Raw genomic sequence first — 21536 nt, forward strand, 5'->3', positions numbered from 1 at the left:
CAAAGTGGACTAACTTGAGCACCACTGAAAACTACCTAGGAATAGACAAATGATCCGTGTCTGCCTCAGGTGAAGAGCATTAACTTCTTATAACTAGCTAAATTGATAATTTGAGATTGCCCTGCCCTGCCTACAGACTTGTGTTGGACTTGGGGACAGCGGCAAGAAAGGTTATGACCATAGTAACCAGCTCCTGTTGAAGTTACTGCCTGAGTTCATCAAGTGATATATTTGCTTGGTGGTTGAAGATCAAAACAGAAATATATGATAGGTTAAATTACTGTTCTTGCTTATGGATACCTCAGGAATAGACCTACCACTGACTCTGCCACATCTGTAACACAGATAATCTTTTGCAGGGGAAGCAGGGGAAATAAATTCCTCAGATTACTTTGGAAGGAATCAGGTACCAGAGATCTTGCCAATGGTTTAACACAGCTGCCACATGCAGCAACTCCTGGTGAAGAAGGCCTCACTTAAGAAGGATGCACCCATGAAGGATTGTTTCAGCAGCACTGAAATCTTGAAAATGTAGAAGGAAAAATGAATTAATTTTTATTTGCTGCAGAATATAATTTCAAGTTTGACTGGAATAGTTTATGAGTTTGGATCGAGTTTAATTAAAGAGTTTTTGCAGGAAAAAAAAAGAAATAATGTTTACATTTAATTTAAAAGAGTTTGCCATCTCTCTTCAGAAGCATTTTTAAATCCAGCCCTCCTTTCTTATATATCACTGCCCTAACCTAGGGGTATTACAGGTTTAGTTTAGGAGCTCTTGTTGCAGCTGTTCTATTTTGAATAACTAATTAAATATTAATTTGAAGAGAAGTTCTTTAACTGTCAGGCAATAAACTCAGTCTGTCTTCCTCTGGCTTATTTTTGTGACAAAGGACTGAGCTGGATTAGGGACCTTCATACCTGCATAGGAGCTTTCATTCAGCCTCAAATGTAGCTTCTCACTACAGCTAAGGGGATGTAAGAAGTGACCATCTTAAAAGCTCTTTCTTCTCGTCAAGAGGATGGGGCCAGTCTCTTTTCAGTGGTGCCCAACAACAGGACAAGGAGCAATGGGCACAAGTCGGAACACAGGAATTTTCACTTAAATATGAGAAAAAGCTTCTTTCCTGTGAGGGTGAGAGAGCAGTGGAACAGGCTGCCCAGGGAGGTTGTGGAGTCTCCTTCCCTGGAGACATTCAAAGCCCACCTGGGTGCGCTCCTGTGCCCCCTGCTCTGGGTGTGCCTGCTCAAGAAGGGGGGTTGGACAAGATGATCTCCAGAGGTCCCTTCCAACCCCTGCCATTCTGTGATTCTCATCTTGTCCCAAAATCAAGGCTTATCTGCTTCTAAGCTGAGACTGCTCATGAAGTTAAACAACTAATTCTACCAAACCAAGCCCTGACTAAACCAAAACCAACTCTATCAAAAACAGTGATTTCCTGGAGTTGCCTTAGTTCCTGGAAGAGGGGCCGTATAAAGTTTGATAAGTACCTAGCTAAGGTAAGGGAGGGAGATGACTGAATGGACAAAAACAGGCCTTCAGCAGCCATAATGTCAATCTGTTGAAACTGTTGCGAAACTGGATGTCAGGGAGCAGCAGAGCTGGCTGTGCTGCGAGGTGTAGAGAGCTGGGAGCAGAGTTGACAGCTTGGCTGGCAGGGCAGTGTCCTTACCCACAGGGGATGCAGCCCCATGGTACCCCAGCAAGAAGAGCAGAGCAGGTCCAGTGATAGTACCAGAGTCAGCCACAGCTCAGATCACCATGTAGTCCATAGGGATGGGGCAGCTCCAGGGACAAGCTTGGAAATCAAGTCAAGGTCAGGATCAGCGAGGAGCATGGCCAGCACAGACACACTGACAAGTGGCTCAGGCAAGGACCTGAGTGTAAATGCAGCTCTGGAGCAAACAGGGAGGGATGGGGACCAGCAAGGTTTCTCCCAGCTCATCTTGCACAGCCTTCTCACGGTGTCCAGGCCCCAAGGTGGCTGTGCCATGCCAGCCATGGCTCTGAAGGCAGGCAGCCAGCCACTGGGTGGGAGGAGCTTGCAGACCCTGGTGCCACCCTCAGAACCAAGCACTGCATGGTAAAAATGGGGCCATAAACTCCTGGTGTAACTACATGTTTATGTTATTCAGCTAAGCTTCCTCCTTCCCCGACCATTCCTGTTCATTCCCACCTCTCCGTTCATCTTCTGCTTCCCTTAGCCATGCTACTGCTGGCTGGAATGCCGTGCTCTCAACCAGGTCCCTGAAGCCTTGCAGGTTAATAAAAACCTCAAAGCAACAACAAATAATCTCCCCAAATCTTTTAAAGATTCTCAGGCAGCTATACATGTAACAGAACTAACTGGTGGGATGACTGTTGGGAACATGGGAACTTTTAAGTTGACTTCACTGCCAAAGAAAACATACAACCAAGACAAACCTTCAGGCACAAGAAAGGTCCATTGTGGGTTTTAGCCTCTTAATATGGAGAGTTCTCTTGTTGCCCTCACTGCATGTGTGTTTGATTTGCCAGTACACAACATGTTCATGTTCTGCATCAACAGTATTGCCAAAAAGCTTTCATCTGCTTACAAGAAAACTATGTTAAAAACAAAACAAAACAAAGTAAAGCATAGGTGGGCATTTGTGAGACATCGCTTCCATCGTCTGCCAATGGTGTTTTCAAGCTCATGAAATGTACTGCAGTACTTCAGGTCACTTTGCTTAAGTCACCTTCCATAATGTTACACAGTTAATACAGAAGACTAATAATAACACAGACTGGTGATTCACAGGGGGATGTACCTTAGAGGATACGTAGAAACAAAGGTGCTTTCCTAGGATTCTGCAGAGGAAAAGATTAACTTGACATATAAATCTATTACATAACTTAAACGTATCGCATTATCACCACTAACAGTAAAACCAGCAACTTTTAATGCCTGAAGTTTTCTCTGGCTCTGCACAGTAATTATCTGACCTGTCTCTAAGGTCACTACACACTGTGGTTGTATTTCAAATTGTTTGAGACTACTGTAATTATTAAATGTATTATGGCTGCATAGTCTTTTTTGGGAGAAACTCCCAGAAAAATAAAATCCAAGTGCATTTATGGCCTCAATATCTATAAAACTAACAAAATACCTTGGAGTTATGCTATTTTAATCCCAAATAGCTGCCAGTGGATAGAGAGAAAGCTCTAGTTTTAGCTGTGTCTTGTAGTCCTGAAAAGTTTTCTTCTTCCTCTTATCAAGGCTGCAGAATGCACACAGCAGTAGATATGCTTGACGTTATCTGTAGGAGGATAAAAGCCCACACACCAGCTACTCTGTGCTGGACAATTTTGAAGCTGTTGGGAAGCTGTCCTTTCAAAGTATTACCACATGCACATCAGGGGCTGTGGTACTTTCTGTCCTAATTTAATAGCTGTAATGTGGAAGATAATCTATCAGACTACCACATAGTGTGGGATTTGGGTCTGGCACCCTTCAGTTTTGAACATCAGTGCTCCAAAACACCACAATTTACAAAAATTGAACTGAAATATAAAGGAAGAAAGAGAGATGATTATCATAAATTCAAGAACTAAAAGTGTGCAGAAAAGAAAAATAAAGCAAGAATGACATTGCTCAATATTGAACTGAATGTTGCTCAAGATTTTGCCAATGGAACAGAGAATTTTTCCTTTCTAAGGCCCTTATAACAGGGAATGTATTGTTAAATAGTTTCATGAGGTAGTATTAAGGTATCTTATGACTTGCCATAATTTCCTCATCTTCCCCAACAAACAGAAAACTGGAGTTACAGAAAATAAGACATGCGCTGAAGAAAAAATAAAGCTGTTAGCTAAGAAGTGCTGAATAATATGTGTTAAAACCCAGCAGAGAAAAATGTGTTGTTTTTTACTGTGCATATAGCTTTTAACTTGCGGAGTGGTATTTAAAAAAAACCCATATTAATAAACAAGGTTCCTGTCAAGGGATAAGTATAATGACAGTCTTTAATATTTTGTATGTAGCCAGCTGAACAGTGGCTAGCATTCAGATAACTGTGATGGATGACTTGGAAATGATGTAGACGTTTCTTCTAGGCAATAAGGTGCACTCAGGTTCTTTTTAGGTTTCTTTGTTGAAGGAAACACAGAGGTTGTTGTCGACTCACTGCCACAGTAGTTAATTAGCTAACATCCATTCCAAATGCTGAAGTTGTCAATACAATGCTTAATTTGGATGTAAACAACCTAAAGCAGGTTTATGTTCTCCAAAGCTTTCTAGCAATGTCAGTTAGTTTAATAAAAGCTACAAAGCTTCTCTCTTTCATACTATTTGACCATCACGACTGCAACAAAACTCTAGCAGTGGATAAGGACAGTTAACTATATGAACTTACCAGATGGTTAGGAAATATACATATTATTAACATTGGCACAGAGGAGACATTTAATATCTATAGATGTGGAGCAGAAAACTAAAAGTAGCTTTTAGCATTTCAAACATTTGGAACAATGCTATCTGATTTTAATGTTAACATCTATTTATGCTGCCACTCACACGTTTCAGGGTGGGACAACTCCCACACATTGTGGAAAAAGGTAGACTGTGGGTGTTAAAAACAGAGACATGCCTTCTAATTAGAGGTATTCAGGTATATGTCTTGCTGTGAATAGGCTAACTTTTCTCGAGGAAAAAATAGAGCCATTATACATATATTGGGGGTGATATAGAATAATAATTGTTTAAGAACAAGGCTGTGGATTACTTCACTGAAAACCACATTTAATCAAGATGTTTCAACAGCTGAATTTGCCACAAAGAGACCACTTCTCCTCCAACATTATCTTTTCATGTACCATTTCTTATCAGGCTAATTTCTGGTGATTTTGCCAGGAAATGCATTTTCCTTTAGGCAACATCTCCCAGCAGTGGTCAGCACATATCAAATCAGAGCTGCAAAATACAGACAGTTTACATAAAATTAGAGCTATAGTGTAATAGGTATTTTGTATGTATTATACCAAGGTTGGGATTGTAACAGACACTATATTAGAATGTATAATTATTTTATGGCTAAATCTCCATTCTAAGCAGAAAAAGAGAAGACAAAATTAATTTAATTTATTCTAAACATTCAGTATTTTTTCCACTTGATAAACTGTACCCATAAAATTAATGGAGATTCATCTCACTCCTAAAATTCTCCTTTTAAATTGGGAATTATATATGCTGTCACAAACTTTAAGACAAATTAAGATGCTGAAGGTGTTTTGGTTCAGAAAAGAGATTTTAATCAGAACTATGTAAAAGGTTAGTCAGTAAAATGATGAACAGAATACTTACAATATTACACAATGATATAACATTATTCTTATTACACATGATATATCACTCCCACTGTGCAATGTAATTGCTGTGTTACAAAATAATGTGAGAACAATTAAGAACTTACATCTATTAAAATTAAAATGGTCAAAGCCCAAATTAATATTTCCCCAAAAGAGTTTGGATTTGTTTTGACAACAAGGCATTCTGAGTTTTTTTATCAGCAGTGTCTTTTTGGTGCATTTGCAATGGGAAATGTCTTACCTAGGATTTGTCTACTGATGCAACACATATGTTTAGGAAAGACAGCAAAGGAGAAATTCAATTCACCATTCATCCTGTCCCCAGAATTTCAGCTGATGATCAGCAGAGCTAGCTAGCAGGCATACGCTGGAAGAGATTTAACCTGTGACACCACTGCTATTTTCAGACCTCAGCCTTCCCCACAAAAGTTGAAAAAGTAAATTTATGTCAATTTTACTGTCATAAAGAAGACTTGGATTTTTTTAACATATGCTAACAGGATCGTATTATTAAATATACATATAGCTATTAATAGCTGAGTTCTCAAAATAGCAAGGATATCTTGAATACAGCTCATGGAATTATAGCTGGCACATTTTTTTTCCCTATGCAGTATAATGTTCCAACTGGGCTTGGCTTGCTCGTGTACCCACTGTCTATCTATCTATATATGTATCTATCTCCAGATTATAACAATGTATTTGCATTCTATGAATATTACTTGAACTATAAAGTGTTAGTCTAGGCGAAGAAGAATATTGTATAGTGTATATGGAAATATATAGCTAATTGAGGGATGCATTTCTCCCTCCTTTTCCTTCTGAACTTCACATTTACAGTGGGACTAAAACACACACATGGGCACTTACTACAGATGTGCTGTAAATAAAGACAGTGATTTACTGTATCTGTGGGGAAGGAACTGTTTCTAGTTTTATGTTTGAATAAATGAAGGGGTCCCGGTGCAAGCCATGAATGCTAGTTCTATATTAATAAATGCCCTTTTTTTTCTAACCCTGCCTCATGAGAGTTTTAGAAATGGATCAGAGTTCAGACCCAAACCCTGTCACCTCACACTACTGAACACTAGACAGATATTTATGGCCAACGCAGAGCACCTGCCACTGGTGTCTGGTGTAGCTGGTGCATAGCACGAAGTCATTTATATCAGCACTTGCTGGTTACCCAGAAATTTGGTTGCTATGTGTTGTTACTGAAATTCACACATTTCCGACTGTCTGCTTTGAGTAAATCTTTTTTTTTTCTGTCTTTGTTTGGTGAATTCCCATCGCCTGTGCAGGCAGCTATCGCTGCCTTTGGTAGAGAAGACATGTCACAGGCATGGCTAGGAGAAGAAACATGAATAAAAAGAAGCTTTTTGTGTTGATTTCAGCTCTTTGGGTCAGTGATAATGACACAAGAAAAGGCTGCTCCAAACTATCACAGCAGCTGGGGGAGTTGTAAATATTTTCACACCAGCCCTTCTTTTAGTTGCAGAGAAAGAGCTGCTTGGGCTTAAAAAAGAATGAAAATTGAAGTATGTTTAAGGAGGTTCAGCAAATCTTAGCTGAAGGAAAACTGCAAAAGTAGGACAGAAAGCTGTAGACGTATTATCAAAAAGTGACACTATCATGGTTGCACACTGACTTCTTTTTGATAAAGTGAAGACTTGGTTGATTCTGACATCTGTAAGAAAGTCAATGTCTCAGATTTGGTGTAAAAACAAGTGGAATTATTCCTGCATGCAATAGAAGCAACTACACCAGTTCTGATTTGAAGCTAAATACATATAGGCATTTTCATACAATGTACATACCGGCTGCTATTAGAAGTAGTGGTGGCTCACATACTGGCCCCCGTGGGAAGGCCATTGCATAGTTTTGTTGGGGGAGAAAACACAGGCCATATCTATGTTTGTGACAATTCCCAGCTGGCTTCCCTGCTAGTGACAGAAATAATTAGCATAAATAGGTTTTTAGCTCTTTAATGCCTCCAACAGTATATTGCAATGAGAATACATTTCCAGAAAATAATATAAATTGTTATAATATTTTTATGTTGTACACATGATTTATTACTACTTATTATTTATTGCACCTCCTTCTATTGTGATTGCATTTGCACTGAAATACTTCTTAAGGAAGGGTCGCCTCAAAGTGGAAAATGAAGTAACTGTGAAGTGACTGTTCCCAGCACCGAACATACCTATTATATAGTCAGACTACCTCTATTGCATTTCAATGTTTAGCTCTGTGGTTTGCCTTACTTTCTAACCAGTTTCTAACTAGGGAATTGACAGGTTTAATGGCAGGGCTGTCTGCCAGCTTTGATGTACAGTAAGGTAAAGGTCTGTTTGGATTAAAAGTTTCACATGAAATCTTTGTGTGTGCAACGAATGCACTTGTCAAATCAGACTTCCTTGTGTGCAGAGTAATTAGGTGTAGTTAAATGGTTGCAAATGACTGATAGAGAGATAGTCAAGCAAGTGCAAAATTACAGACTATTTCTCAGAATGTGACCCCATATATATAGCCCATATAAATGTGTATGAACACCCTTCTTCATAGGAAGGATGATTAAGTATGGCTTGCTAATCCTTCAGCTGTTTGACAGACCTGGTTTATCATCTCCATTACAAAATGCTTTGTGATACCTTCACTTACGCAGCCACCTTTTCTGGTGCTGGAAAAGTACAGTGTTACGCTCTACCTGCTCTTTGACGGGTGATTATGAAAGTGTGTGTTGTGCTGTCCGTTCATTACAAGCACAAAGGTGGAATCATTTATATATTGGCACCACTTTGCAGCCAGAAGTTCAAGACTGGTAGCTCTGTTTAAATGAAGGAAAAATAAATTCTTCCTAGAAAAGTTAAGAGTTCAGCAGTGGAAAGGCAAAGAAAACAGAGAAATCTGCTCTTTAACTGTCCTTGTCCATTACGCAACAGACATTAAAAGGTATGGATTTATTTCTGTGAAAAACCTGACAGTTAAAAAGAACAATGTCAAGGCATTTGATATTTATGGACAGGTTCACTAGTGTTCTCTGGTAGCTTTCTGCTGCTCTAGTAATGCAAAAGAGCCATAAACCCAGCCAGATTTATGGCTGCTTTGTTTGCTACAGCAATGAAAAAGCGGCCAGGGTGTCCCAGTGAAAATGGCCCATATGCTGTGGCCTAGATTCTCAACAATAGGAACCTAAATCCACATTTAGGTGATTAAATAAGTGGCCTGCTTTTCTGAAGTGCTGAGCCTACTTATGTCCCACTGAGCCATTGAAGAAGAAACTTGAGTTTCTTCTTTTCTGATGTGTGAGAATTTACCTGCAGTGGCTGTGGTGTCAGGCTGCACCTGGGAAGTGAGCCACCCAGGGTGACTGTTTTGAAGATAGGGCTTGCAGATGGCAGAACGCCTTTGCATCTGGTATGTGATGTGAAGAGCAAGGGACATCCTGTAGTGTTTGGCAGAGAACTGGATGAGGTGTACCCGTACACCAGGGGTGTGTGGAGAAGAGCCAATCAGGTGACACGTATGTGGCACTCGAGATGCGATAGTTCTGATTCACTGCGCAGCAGCCTGGAAAACCAAAATGTGCCTGTGTGAGCCTAAAAATGGATTTACAAGAGTAATTAATCCTAATGGAAAACACACATGTTGTTAACAGCAAATTGCCACTCCTTGAAACCTGGACAAGAAAATGCAACACTACATCAACATGTCTTTGCTTCTACTGTGCATGTTTTCCAGCTGTGCTCCTCATTGTATTGTTTTCTGTGAGGCTGACAAGGATTTCTGTTGATTCAAGAGAAAGCATGAAAGCTACACCTTACTTACAGACACCTTGCAGACGAAGAAAGAAATGGACAGTGCAAATGCAGAGAAAAGCAAAGATAGTTTGGATTTTGGACCTCTTCCAAATTTGAAAGCCAACCTTTAGGCTGGGGAAGTAGAAGGGATAAAAACAAAGGAAAAATAAAACAAGCAAAACCATGGCAGTGGTGCTCCTTTAAAGTTATTATTTTTAAACCTTTTACTTTGGGAGTGGAATGCACTGTGGTATTAGCCTTTGGGGCCAAAACAGAAAGTTGGAGGCAGAGCTGGTTCCAAAACAGATTTCTTACAGCCAAAACAGAAAGGTTTGTTGCAGTATGAACTTCTTGCACTATTGAACTTTTCCTCCTACACGTTAAAGGAACAGATTTGTAACTTGCTCAGGTTGGTACAGAACAACAAACTTCAGCTGAGTGCAGTTTATTTATGTCAGCTGAAGATATTATTTTCTCTGCTAATTTTTCCAGTTTGTATCAGCGACGATGGACTGACCATCCAAACATTCTAGAATTTAAGAAATGCAGCCTGCACAGGGAGCTTAATTTTGTAGCCAGTCTTCTGCTATAAGCAGAAGGCAGAGGGTGTTATTTTAAATGTCTTGATTTTCTATGGATTTCTGAGGGAAGGCAGAATTTTTTTGTTCCTTTCCATTTAAAACTCCTTTGTAATTTTCAATATCATAGAATCATTTTTAACTGAAAAAAGAATGTGACCTCTTGATTTGCCAAAATGCACGGTAAGTAAGGAGGAAGACATAAGCACAAAACACTATAGCTGTAAACCCTAGATTTCAAGTATTTCCTTTAGCTATGATTGTTCAAATATGTCAAACGGCAATTTTTAATCCCACTACTGTAATCTGATAGACTGTAACCTAAAAACTGAGTTTATCACACTATACTCTGTCACTGAAGCAAAATCTAGTATGCTTGTTCTAATTCAGGAGGTTAAGATAAGGGCCATGACAATTGTTGAAACAAATGCATTACAAAATTCAAATGATTCTCCACTGAAGATTTCCTGGAGCAATTTTTATGCTTAGCTGAGAAATCTCAAAATGGAATGAGCAGAAACTTCAGTTTGTAAGGGAAGAAGAACGCAGTCAATCTTAAATTGAACAGATCTTAAAAAACAACCAAAAAATCCTCAACCAACATCCCCACCTCAAACAAACCTCTCATCCAGTCTCTGCTTTCTCATGCTTTGAAACGTAGTGTTCAGCAGCAGCAAAGTCTCAAATGCTTCCCTTTAAAATATCGGGTCTGGGAAGCATGGATCTAAAATATTTTATCAGCTTCTGTTAGAGCCAAGAAGCCCATTAGTACCTTTGCTTCGAAGACGGAGCGATATCAGACAGAGGGGCAGGGAAGGCAAATGTGCTGCTGTTCCACATATGCTCAGTCACCTTACAGAGCATCATCGGTGGGATTTTTCCATACGGTTCCTAACCTTAAGCCAGCCTTTCCAAAGGCTTTCATCTGTAGCAGAATGGGATATCATAAAATGCGTGTTCACCCTCAGGAGACATGGCAAAGGTTACCAGGCATTATTGACCTGCAGTGTAATAATGTCCCTCAAGACTAACCTTTAAAGCTTTCAGTTCTGAGTAAGTAAGACTAGCTGGATCTTTTCTGTGTCTCTGGGAATATTATAACTTTTCATAAAGCTATGTATAAAGAATACTGAAAAAGGGCAAGAGGAAATTGCCACCTTCCCTGAGACAGGCCTGCAAGGCATGCACGTACTTGGCTTACACAAATCTCTCCTCTTGGTTAACCTGGTTGGTCAGACTGGTATTGTCAAGATCAGTAAGATTTTGACAATCGTAGGAGGAGCAACCTGGCTGTATAATATCTTCATCCTTTCATTTCAATAAACAGAATGAGGATTAACATAGAGCTCCACTGGATCCATAGCTGATGTACATTTGTTAGCTACTTTGAATTTGATGGAGCTAAAAAGCTTTACCTTAGTTGAGAATCTGGCCTCTAGTTTAGATCACAGGAAATATTTCCTGCATTACTAAAGGTTTTATTTTTAAGTAGAATGTCCATTATTTTGCAAAATTAGAGAAATATAAAATTTTCATAAGGTGCAGCAGATTATAAGACCTATCTTGTTTTCTACAGAGGTATATTTTTCAGGCCAGAGGTGCCTCATAAATGGCCTAATGTCTTTCATCTCAGTTTAAAAGACAGACAAGCAGGTTTTAGTTTTAAAATGAGAAAAGGATGTAGCAAAATTTTTCAAGAATACCTAAGCCATTTAGAATCACAACTGATGGAAATTTTCCAGTTTGAATAGCCTAGAGTTGTGGTTTCACAGAAATGGATCAGGGTATGTATGACAGAGGAGGCTACTAGAAAGAGAAGATTTATTCTAGTACTTTCTTCCTACAATGTCAGTAGAGCTTATTTATATATAAAACAGACACTGGATGCCCCTTCATACTCTGGTGTCTTTTAGTGATATTGACATTTATAACAATATGTGCTGGAGTTGCTTCTCACATCAACCATCACCTGCATTACCAATGAGTCCACCAACTCAGAATGTTAATCATAAAATCAAAATCCTTTAGGTATTTTATATCTAGAATATTTTATAGAATACACTTTAGGTGTCCTTGACATAGCTGGAAATTATATCTACAACAGCTTAAGAAAGACCTGTCTACTTTTTGTTTTTCCATGTCAACGTTTAAAAAAAACTCATGAAGAATGATCCCCAGAAAACCAGAATCAGATTAAAATAAAAGAATAATATTAATAATAAGCCAAGTAGAGCCTGTCAACCTCTTTTCCAAATCTGATCAGAAATACTTGACCTTGCAGAGAATGCAAAGTTCCCCCTAACTACACTGAACAAGAAAAGAAGGGTATTTCATAGAGAAAACTTGAGTACAGTTGTATCATCTCATTAAAACTTCACTTATGCTTTAGCACATTTTAACTATCAGAAATGCCAGGAAATAAATCTGTGCCTTGAATTATGTGTTCTTGGTAATTTCCATCAGTTCCTTACAGACAAATATCCATATCATGAAACTGCTACCTATTAGAAAATCCAAGGAATGAAAAATGAATGGCAGCAGATTCCCTTAAAATTTTCCCTCAGAAGACTGGCTGTTGTAAAGAGCTCCTGTAAGGATATCTCCTGTAAGACCTGGTGGAGAGCAGCACTGTGTGAATACTGATGGCTCAGTGGCACACAGTACTTGAAAATCATAGTTTAGGAACCACAGTTTCACACTCAGATATTACTTTAGCCAACAGCATTTTCCTCCTTTTCCATTTCTTTCTAAATATTTAGTATTTTTTTTTGCCCATGTATTTTTTAAGTAAATAGTGTAAAGGAATTTTTTATGGTTGTTAAACTGTTCAAATCTATATTGCTAACATATTTCTTCTTCCACTGGTCTGATTCTATAAATTCCAGTTGTAACAAATACTTCTTCATTCAAAGCTAAACCTCTTTCTTACTAAATAATTTAGATTAGTTGATTCTTTTGGGAGGAAGAAACCCCAACCTTTCCCTAACTGCAAATCTGGAGCACTAATAATACATCTCCTCTCTTTTAGACCGTCAGCTTCTAGGTGAGGTCTTTTGGCAACACGATAAAAGTTGAGGTATTATGATGTGGTGAGACCTGGTCATAATCCCTCTCAGCCTGAGAGTCTCTAGTGTGGTGAGTCTCAAGTTTTGAAACAAAAGATAGCAGAAGAACCCAACAAACAAAACCGTCACCACTAGGATGGCAAGTAGGAAAGATATTGAAACTAACGAATTCAATAAACCTTTGCGTTGGAAATCAGTTACCACTGAGTACCACTGGTAATTTTCAGCAGGCTAGCAGCTAGATTACCTACCTAAGTGAATAAAGGTTACAAAGCCAGAAAGCCTTGTTATGCCAATATTCTTGCTGGCAATGCAATCACGTCGAATACCTTTCTCCCCCAAGATCATTAACAGTCTTAAGGAAAGAGCCGTTTCCTTATTACCAAATGCCAGCATCGAAGACTAATGCTTCAATAACCCTAAAAACTCTCCTTGCTCTCTGTAAATATTGATGTTTCTGTCATTGCAAAGGGAGTGATTTTATCAGCTGAATTAGAGATGTCCCAACATTCTCTTGTGAACAAACTTTCTATGGTGGTTAAACAAATGCCAGGTCAGTTCAGAAATTGGTCTATTAGCTGCAAAGTTGTGGAAGGGAAGAATTTTCAATAGGAACTCACAGCTGACTTTTAAGATAGAAATTGGGGAACACTCCTGAATGTAATTAGTAAGGAAACAACAGTCTGCCGTCTCAGTTCCTTGAGAACCATTCAGTGGCAGAGCAAGGCTTGTAGAGTGCTTTTTCTTGCCATTTGGTGGTTGGAAACACGGCATAGCGACTGCACATGGTCACTAAAAGACTCACAGTTAGTTTGCCATCAATGCATAAATTTATCCTGCTCTTTATTGCTACTGCTTAACTTTTATTTTAACTTTGAGAATGATGCTAGGATGCCCTCCAGCCCAGCTCTCAAACCTATGTAGTGGCACTCTGCAAAGTTAAAAACATGGTCTCTGCAACTTCCTTTTGTAGGTACACTGGTCAGGAGGTGACTAATAAAGTACGAAGATATTCCCCTGACTCACATTGCTCCCTGCAGGTGAGTTATTTCTGAAAGATTTCCAGATCTTAGACAGCACACTGAAAAATGCCTGGCCTTGCAGGTCCAATGTAAGCCCCAAGCACTCTTCTGTGGAAAGCACCTCTCTGTCTGAGGCAGTTAAGCAGCTACCCTGTTGCATGTCATGGAATTGTCAAATTATTATCCATGTGAAAACTGGTTCACCCAAACCAGAGTCCTCACATCCCACCCCACAAACTCACACCCCAAATAAGTGTTAGAAGGTGAGGAATCCCCTTGTGTTATGGAAAGTCCTGGCTCACAGGCATCAATGTCAAAGAAAACTAGGGATTTAGCCCCTTGGATTTGTATGTTTGACTGGCTGATTCCTTACCGAGGAGTGGCTATGGCACTTGATTCTCTCATATTATAGAGGGGGCACAGCTCATAGCTCTATATTTTGGATGATACTTATGGGGATAGGTTCTTTAAAACAGACATTGTGCTGTCTAATGTAGATATATCAAAGTTTTTTGGTCAGGATCTTGGGGAACCAAAGGCTTAGGCGTCTTTGATGTTAGTTGTCAAAGTCAGTAGGAAGCACATTTAAGTCTGGAACAATACCACTGTGGCACTTCGGTGCTAAACCCTCACACAGGTTCTGCTTCTATCATTACTGAAGCAAAACGTAGTACACTATTTGTTAAAGACTTTTCCCCAAAAAGCTCAGAAGTTGGAGGAGTACTTTTTTCCTTCTTATAACTGCATCTGGTTCAGCGTAAAATTCGTGAGGGAGAGACGCACCTGCAGGAGATGTATTCTTCCAGATGACACCTCTTTTTCAGTTTATCATTATGTGAAGATACACAGCAAATGCATTTCAATTCTATAGCATACCATTTTTAGAGTTTGACTTTCTTCCCATTTCTTCATATCTCTCCTATGAACAGATGGGAAAAAGGTGTGGTCTCCAAAGGCAATGCCTTTGATCTATGATTTCCAGGGACTATATTTTGAGAAACTTTGGAATAGGGAATATTCATAACACCATTCCTGAGGTGTTCCTAGACAAAGCTTCTCTTTAATGTTTGATGATGCATTTTCGAAATAGTCTTTTCGTGGAAGATACTTGGTGTTTGGCTCTAATTTCGTATAAAGACTAGGGGGTCAGAGTGCTTGTACTGGACTTTGTTCCATGTCCATCCAAAGAAAATTAACCCCTTTTTTCCTGCTAAAGTGGTATGTAGAGTCTCTGTATCTAATCACAAATATATATTGCAGATGATCTAGTCTCTTCCTTGGTGAAGGGTAATATACAAATGCAGTATTTTTATTGCATTCGTAGTATATATTTTTTAAAAGTACAGTACTAAGGTACATAAATGCAAAATTGCTATTACAATAGAAACATATATTTTTAACAAGACCTGAAGCCAATATAACAGCAATTACTGATGTAATTCACTACTATAATAAAGTAACTTATTTATCATAATAAATTGTCTCAGAATTAGAAAATAAAATATTTCTTTAGCCACAGTCTGTCAGAGGGGACGGATTTAACCATTCAGCTTTATATAAGACATTTGAACAGACAAATCAGGCAATTTTATATTAGATAATTAAAGGTTTTTGAGGGCCAGCCACATTTGGAAGAAAGGAATGGAAGTGTAATTCCCAACAGAGCTGAGAATCCAACTTCCTCTTTAGAAAAAAAAAAGTCTAAAACAGAAAGAAATGCTTTCTTTTTTTCCCTTTTTTTCTTTTAGGTGAAGAAAAAACAAGTGTAGATCCCAGATTCTAAGGATTCTGGAGTTATAAAAAGCCCCTCAGACTGACCTCCAGTACTTTGGAAGAAAGCCCAGTGTGTAATGAGGGAGTAAGAGAAAGAGAAAGACAGAAAAAGCAACCTTTTTTTTTTTCGTATGCTACGGTGCCTTCAGGGACTTTATCTGGGTACGCTGGGTAAACAACACAATGGAATTATACCGGTAGTCTCTCCCTTGCCACATGATTAAATTATGCAACAAATGTTTGATTGGTGGCTTCTTTGTACTGAAAAATGCCTGATCACTTCATCCCTCTGGTAAAAGAGAACATTACTTAAAGGGAAGTGAGTTAGAAAATAAAACAACAGCACACAAAAATTTGGCAGCAAAATCACTGTGAGAGATTGGAGCATCCTCTCTAATATAAGCAGGCAACCCTGAGAATTGGAAGCAAAAGATTTCAGATAGCTTGGGAATTTGGCTGCCTTTGTGGCAGATACAGTAAACAGCTTCAGAAATGATTGTGTATTTCTGCTAATCACTTAGGCCGTAAGATAACAGCTAAGTTGACATTTTCTGTGCAAGAAGTGAAACTGCTTACTCCTGTTCCCTATTTTCTGTCATTTTTGCAGAACAGTGACTGTCAGCAGTGCACCCTGAGTGCAATAATGTTACAGCACATTGGCAAAAATACAACCCTGAGACTTATGTGCCCCCAAATGCAAGTCCTATCTGAAATTCTTCCATGTTTTAAAATGATAAATGTGACTATCTTCTCTGTGCATCACCTATAAGAATACAAAGAGTGCAAAAACCCCCTGGTAGTCGAAGGTTACTTGGGCCTTCCTTTTTTAGAAATATGCCCAGCACTTGCTCTTTAGCTGGCTTTCTTATCGCGCTTCAATATGTAGTTCCATCATTGCTCTTTAGTGGTAATTTCATGACTTGGTGTTAGAAATGGCTTTGGTATTAGAACTGATTTAAAACATTTCTCCCTCCTCCTCATCCACAGATGTACATTTCTCTTTACATCCAGTTTATTGCTCCCCAGCTTTGCTGATAGAATTATGAATGAGACCACACTGTAATTTTCATTAATGATATAATCCTTGTTAAAAACAGCTCCCTTTTTGGGGAGATAGAAGTTGTGTCATAACTAAAGATGTGAAGAAACATTAGTCCAGAGGTCAGATAAAAGTTTGCTCTTCACCAGGTGATGTAAAAACTCATTCCCCTAGATACAGCATAAAATTATTCTAGACCTTAGTCTTAGACATTCAGAAAAGGACTTCTTTCTTCCTGTGCCCCCTTCCTTTTTCTTTACTAACAAATGCAGCAAGACTGAAATGATCTATTCATGGCTTGAAGGTAATATCACTCATAATCTGTAATGTTTTCTTCTGAAATTATGCTTTTTCTAAAGTTACAATTAGATTTAATACACTGAATATATCACAAGTATCACTTTGCTTTAGAAAAGGAAGAAAAATATTGAAAATTGCCTGCCTAACCTGTATTTTATGTTTCTGCCTGCACATGAATAGATGTTTGCAGTTACTACCTTGATTAATTTTGCAAGCAAATGTGTGATTTCAATGCTGAAGAGGCTGCATATGACCTTCAGCCACCCAGTCTATCTGTCTCAGTGGTGATCATCCATAACCCTTTTGGAAGAAGCACACCTAAAATAGGAACATCTTTGTGTGGAAATCCTGCCAGTCCAACCTTTCCCTAGCAAAGTTATGGATATTTTGCCAAGGGGTGGGGGAAAGATTCTCTTGAAATCTTGCTGAATGTTTCCATCAAAGATATGGAAAGTTTCAAATCACATAAGGAGTAGACATGGAAAGTATATTCAATTCAAGCATTTTGAGAAGCAGAGAAGGAAAATACCTAGAGACATGAGAAATAAGCTATATGGTGATAAAGGAGAGTGCAGGTGGATGTTTCCATAGGAACCAAGAGAAAAAAGATTTGTCTATGTTCAGAATCACTTGCATGACATTTAGAAAAGGGTCAGCAAGTTTCTTGGTGCAATTCTTCCTTTTCCTTGCGCTTTTGAAAAGTCTTTAGATATTTGGAAAGTAAAAAGAGAGGACTCAGGCTAGTGTAACTGCAAAGTTTATGCTGCCTAATTTACATGAGGTCTTCTATGATACCAAGCACCTTTAAGTGCTAATAAATGCGTGGGTGTATAAGGAGCTGATGAGTACTAACTGGGCTACACGTGTCTTCTTTGGATTGTTGGGTCTGTGGGATACAGAACTTAACACTTTTCTTTTGCAGGATTATGAGAAAGCAAGTACATCTCACCAAACCAGAACTGGCCAGAGGAAATATTACTGCTTTTATGTCCCTAGATGTACTGACTAAAAGCTTTTTTTTGTCTATAAGGATATATTCTGACACATGTTCAGGCAGAAAAATGTAATTTGTTTAGAGAACAGAACAAAAATGCTTCCAAAGCCTGGATATTCCAGAAGAAGGAAGTATGTGAGATGCCTCATACTGAAAGTGATCTGGGGCTGAAAGCAGGCAAATAGCTAGGTAGGAGTTAGCAATGCACTGTAGTGGTAATAAAAAGCAATGTGATCTTGTGCAGTAAACCAGTGGAACAATCATTCTGCAAAGCAGCATTGTTATTATACCTCTCTGGTCAGATCACATGTGGACTATTGCCTTCAGTTCCTCAGCAAGGTACTAATAAATACAGGGTTGCAATGATGGAAGAAGGGAGCTAAAGATGAGGAACAATTAAAAGGTCCCTACTGATTTACTTACCCAAACAGCAAATATGGAAATAGATGAGCTGATATATGACAGAGGGTGCCAGAGCAGTGGAACAGGCTGCCCAGGGAGGCTGTGGAGTCTCCTTCCCTGGAGATATTCAAAACCTGCCTGGACAGAGTCCTGTGCCCCCTGCTCTAGGTGTGCCTGCTCAAGCAGGGGGGTTGGACAAGATGATCTCCAGAGGTCCCTTCCAACCACTGCCATTCTGTGATTCTGTGATTCTGTGACAAATATAATTATGAAATGGTGAGGAAATGGTACAAACTTAGAAAGACATTATGGTTAAATAAATACAGGCTGCATATAAAAACAGTGAATTTTTTTAATTGGAGTATTTTTCTCATGGGAATGACATTGTTTTTACAGTAAGCTTGGGGAAAACCCTGGAGAGCATACGTCAGAAAGCAATCATGGACTAGTAGTTACAAGAATGCATTTACCATGTCTTTCTCATTCTCATTATTATTATTCTATGAATCATATTCAATTAAAAGTAAGAGAGAGGGGAATGGTGAGTTGCAGGAAAGAGGGAAAGGTATAGTTATATGCTCCTCATCAGGTGTGTGACTGTGAGTTAATATATTTGTAATAAGGAATGAAAGGAAAAGTATGGAATGTAAATTGTGAGGTAAAGGTCTGTGGGAAGTAGGCCTGAGTGATCAGAGTTCTGCCATGAAATCACAAGAGCTTTATCAGGTGACAGTGAATGGGACATCTCTTCAAGGAAATACATTTTCCAGAAGTCTGGACTTATTTTCCCTACAGTTTGAATATCTGTAGACCCCAGAGACGAGGTTTCTGGTAATGCTGCTTTCTTAAGGCCATACATTAAAGAAAAGATTTGTCTTGAGTTAATGTTAAAAGTAGTGAGAAGAAATACATGAGACAGCCAGACTGTCCAGTTTGGAGTCCCTCTAGACCAGCAGTGGCATGAACATGGCTGGGCAGAAGCCAGCTGGGAGCCTGGATTAATTGGGGGAGTTGGTTTCCTTTTTTGCTTCTGTATAAAAGAGCAGCTGCTAGCCTTGTTAAAACAGGTTTCAGATTGATTCTTGACAAACTCAGATGTAGTCCCAGGGCTCTTATTCTTTCACCATCATGGGGATAATTGTTGTTCTGGCAATCCATACTAGGATCTTGAAAATGACACACTACAGTATGTTGGAAAGTCAGTCATGTAAAAAGTCAAGAAATAAGCTAGTAAAGAAAATTCACGTTATCCTACTGGCTTTGCCAGTTGGTTTAAATGAGAATGATAGAGTTATGCTTCCTTCACTGGCACTGTAGTTCTTTCTTTAGCTTTCTATAACTCTGTTGTGGAAGACAGAATTTAAATGTCATGGATCATTGCCAACAGAAAAAAAGAAACTTTTCTCGGGTGGGGGCAGAGAATGTCAATAGCTTTTTTGAGCCTTGGATTCATTTTGCAGACACGCAACTCAATTCAAGGAGATTTGGTAGGATGAGATAAACAAGTGTTGACAAAATGTGGAAAAGAAACAGACTTTCACATACTTATGGAAGGTAGGTAAGCTGCTTCTCTGAAAGGGAGCACTTTAGAGGCTGATCTCATGCCAGGCTTAAGCTGCAGACTGTTATGCAGCTTGTCTGTGTTTCATTCCTTTTCTTTAGGCATGGTTTCTCATCCTTCCCAAATGAAAGGTGGGAGGGAAGAAAAAGGAGGGGAGGGAATGACGTCTTCTTCTCCAGTTTTGATGGTATCAGAAAGAGATGATCCAAGTGTAGCACCATCACTGATTTATGTGAAAGCTATCCATACACAAATCAAGACAGTCTGAAAATATATCTAAAGGAAAGCCCTTGATTTTAATGCTGCACATTAAGTGGAAAATTCAGCTCTCAAACGTTTTTTTTAGAGTACAGTTCTCTTTTACTTTTCTGCCAAGACATCATACAAAGATCTGTGCTCCTAGGCTAAAAAAGAGTTCTTTACTAAAAGAGACTGAAGGATGCAGATCCCTGATTTGGTAAATAGATTTTAATGGGATAATTTACATTATTAAAATTAATCACACCATTAAAATATTTGTCTGAAATAGGGTCCTATGCATTACTGATATAATATTTTCCTGAACAGGAAACAAGATTAGGGTTTCGAAGACCGAATTATCAGTTCTGATTGGGTAGGTTTGATGTAATATTTCTTTCATTTTGAATTTTCTTGGTTTGAAGTTAGATTCTCTTCTTGGATTTGTCATATTTCACAAATTTTTCTGCATACTTACTTCCTATGGAATTTGTACACAGGTACTAGCACCAACTATTAGTTAACCTTCATTTTGAAATAACTTTTCCCATGTAGATTAAGTCAGGTTTTGGCCAGTGTGACTGCAGAATAACTCGGCTCAGCTCAGTGGTACTAATCTAGTGGGTGTGTATTAATGTGAATGACAGTGGGATTTGTCATCCGATGTGGGGATAACAACTGGGGAACGTTGCTCCATCTATGTAGGTTTTCTGCTTTTATCAAGGCCAGTATGCCACTGGTAATGCATAGGTTAAATGAAGGGTAACCTGTCAGGGAATAGGAAAAAGGGTACAGCTAATTTTTAATACATACATCCTGTGCACAGTTTCTCATTGTATAGATTTTTGTATCCTTAGTTAAGCCCAATTATTTAAAAAACTAAGGACAAGATCTCTCAGTAGACTAATACAAAAAACTCTGCCTAAATTGTGAAGTATCTATGGCAAGTAAACATGAAAATTAAGTGACTGAATGAGAGATAGTTTCTTATATATGTTCAAAGTCCTTTGTGTACACAGATGTCCATTTGCATCTGCCTCTTGCTATAGGAAATATGTCAAGTGTGTCTGTGAGAATCTGTGTACAGCTCAACTTCTTCAAAATGAAACTCTCTTTGTGTAGCTATTGTATTTCCCAAAGGAGTGACTATTAGGGTTTCTTAAATCCTCTTCAGAGTAGCAACATAATTCAATCCAAACACTAATACTTATGAATGGTTCTCACTGTATGTTACGGTGTATTAAAACTGTTTTAGCCTCTGTCTGGGAAATAATAATATCCCAAGCCCTATTTCTAGGTAGATTTTTCCACATGCTTTTGGCCCAAGCAAAATAAAATGGAGAGAGGAGAAAAAATGGTGCAAGGTTTAACCTGTCTGTGATTAATAGCCCCCAGGGACTTTATGTTGTCTGATGAAAACAGTACAAAAATGCTGACTG

The sequence above is a fragment of the Phalacrocorax aristotelis genome, chromosome 2, assembly GCF_949628215.1.
Source record: "Phalacrocorax aristotelis chromosome 2, bGulAri2.1, whole genome shotgun sequence".
Classification (NCBI taxonomy): Eukaryota; Metazoa; Chordata; class Aves; order Suliformes; family Phalacrocoracidae; genus Phalacrocorax; species Phalacrocorax aristotelis.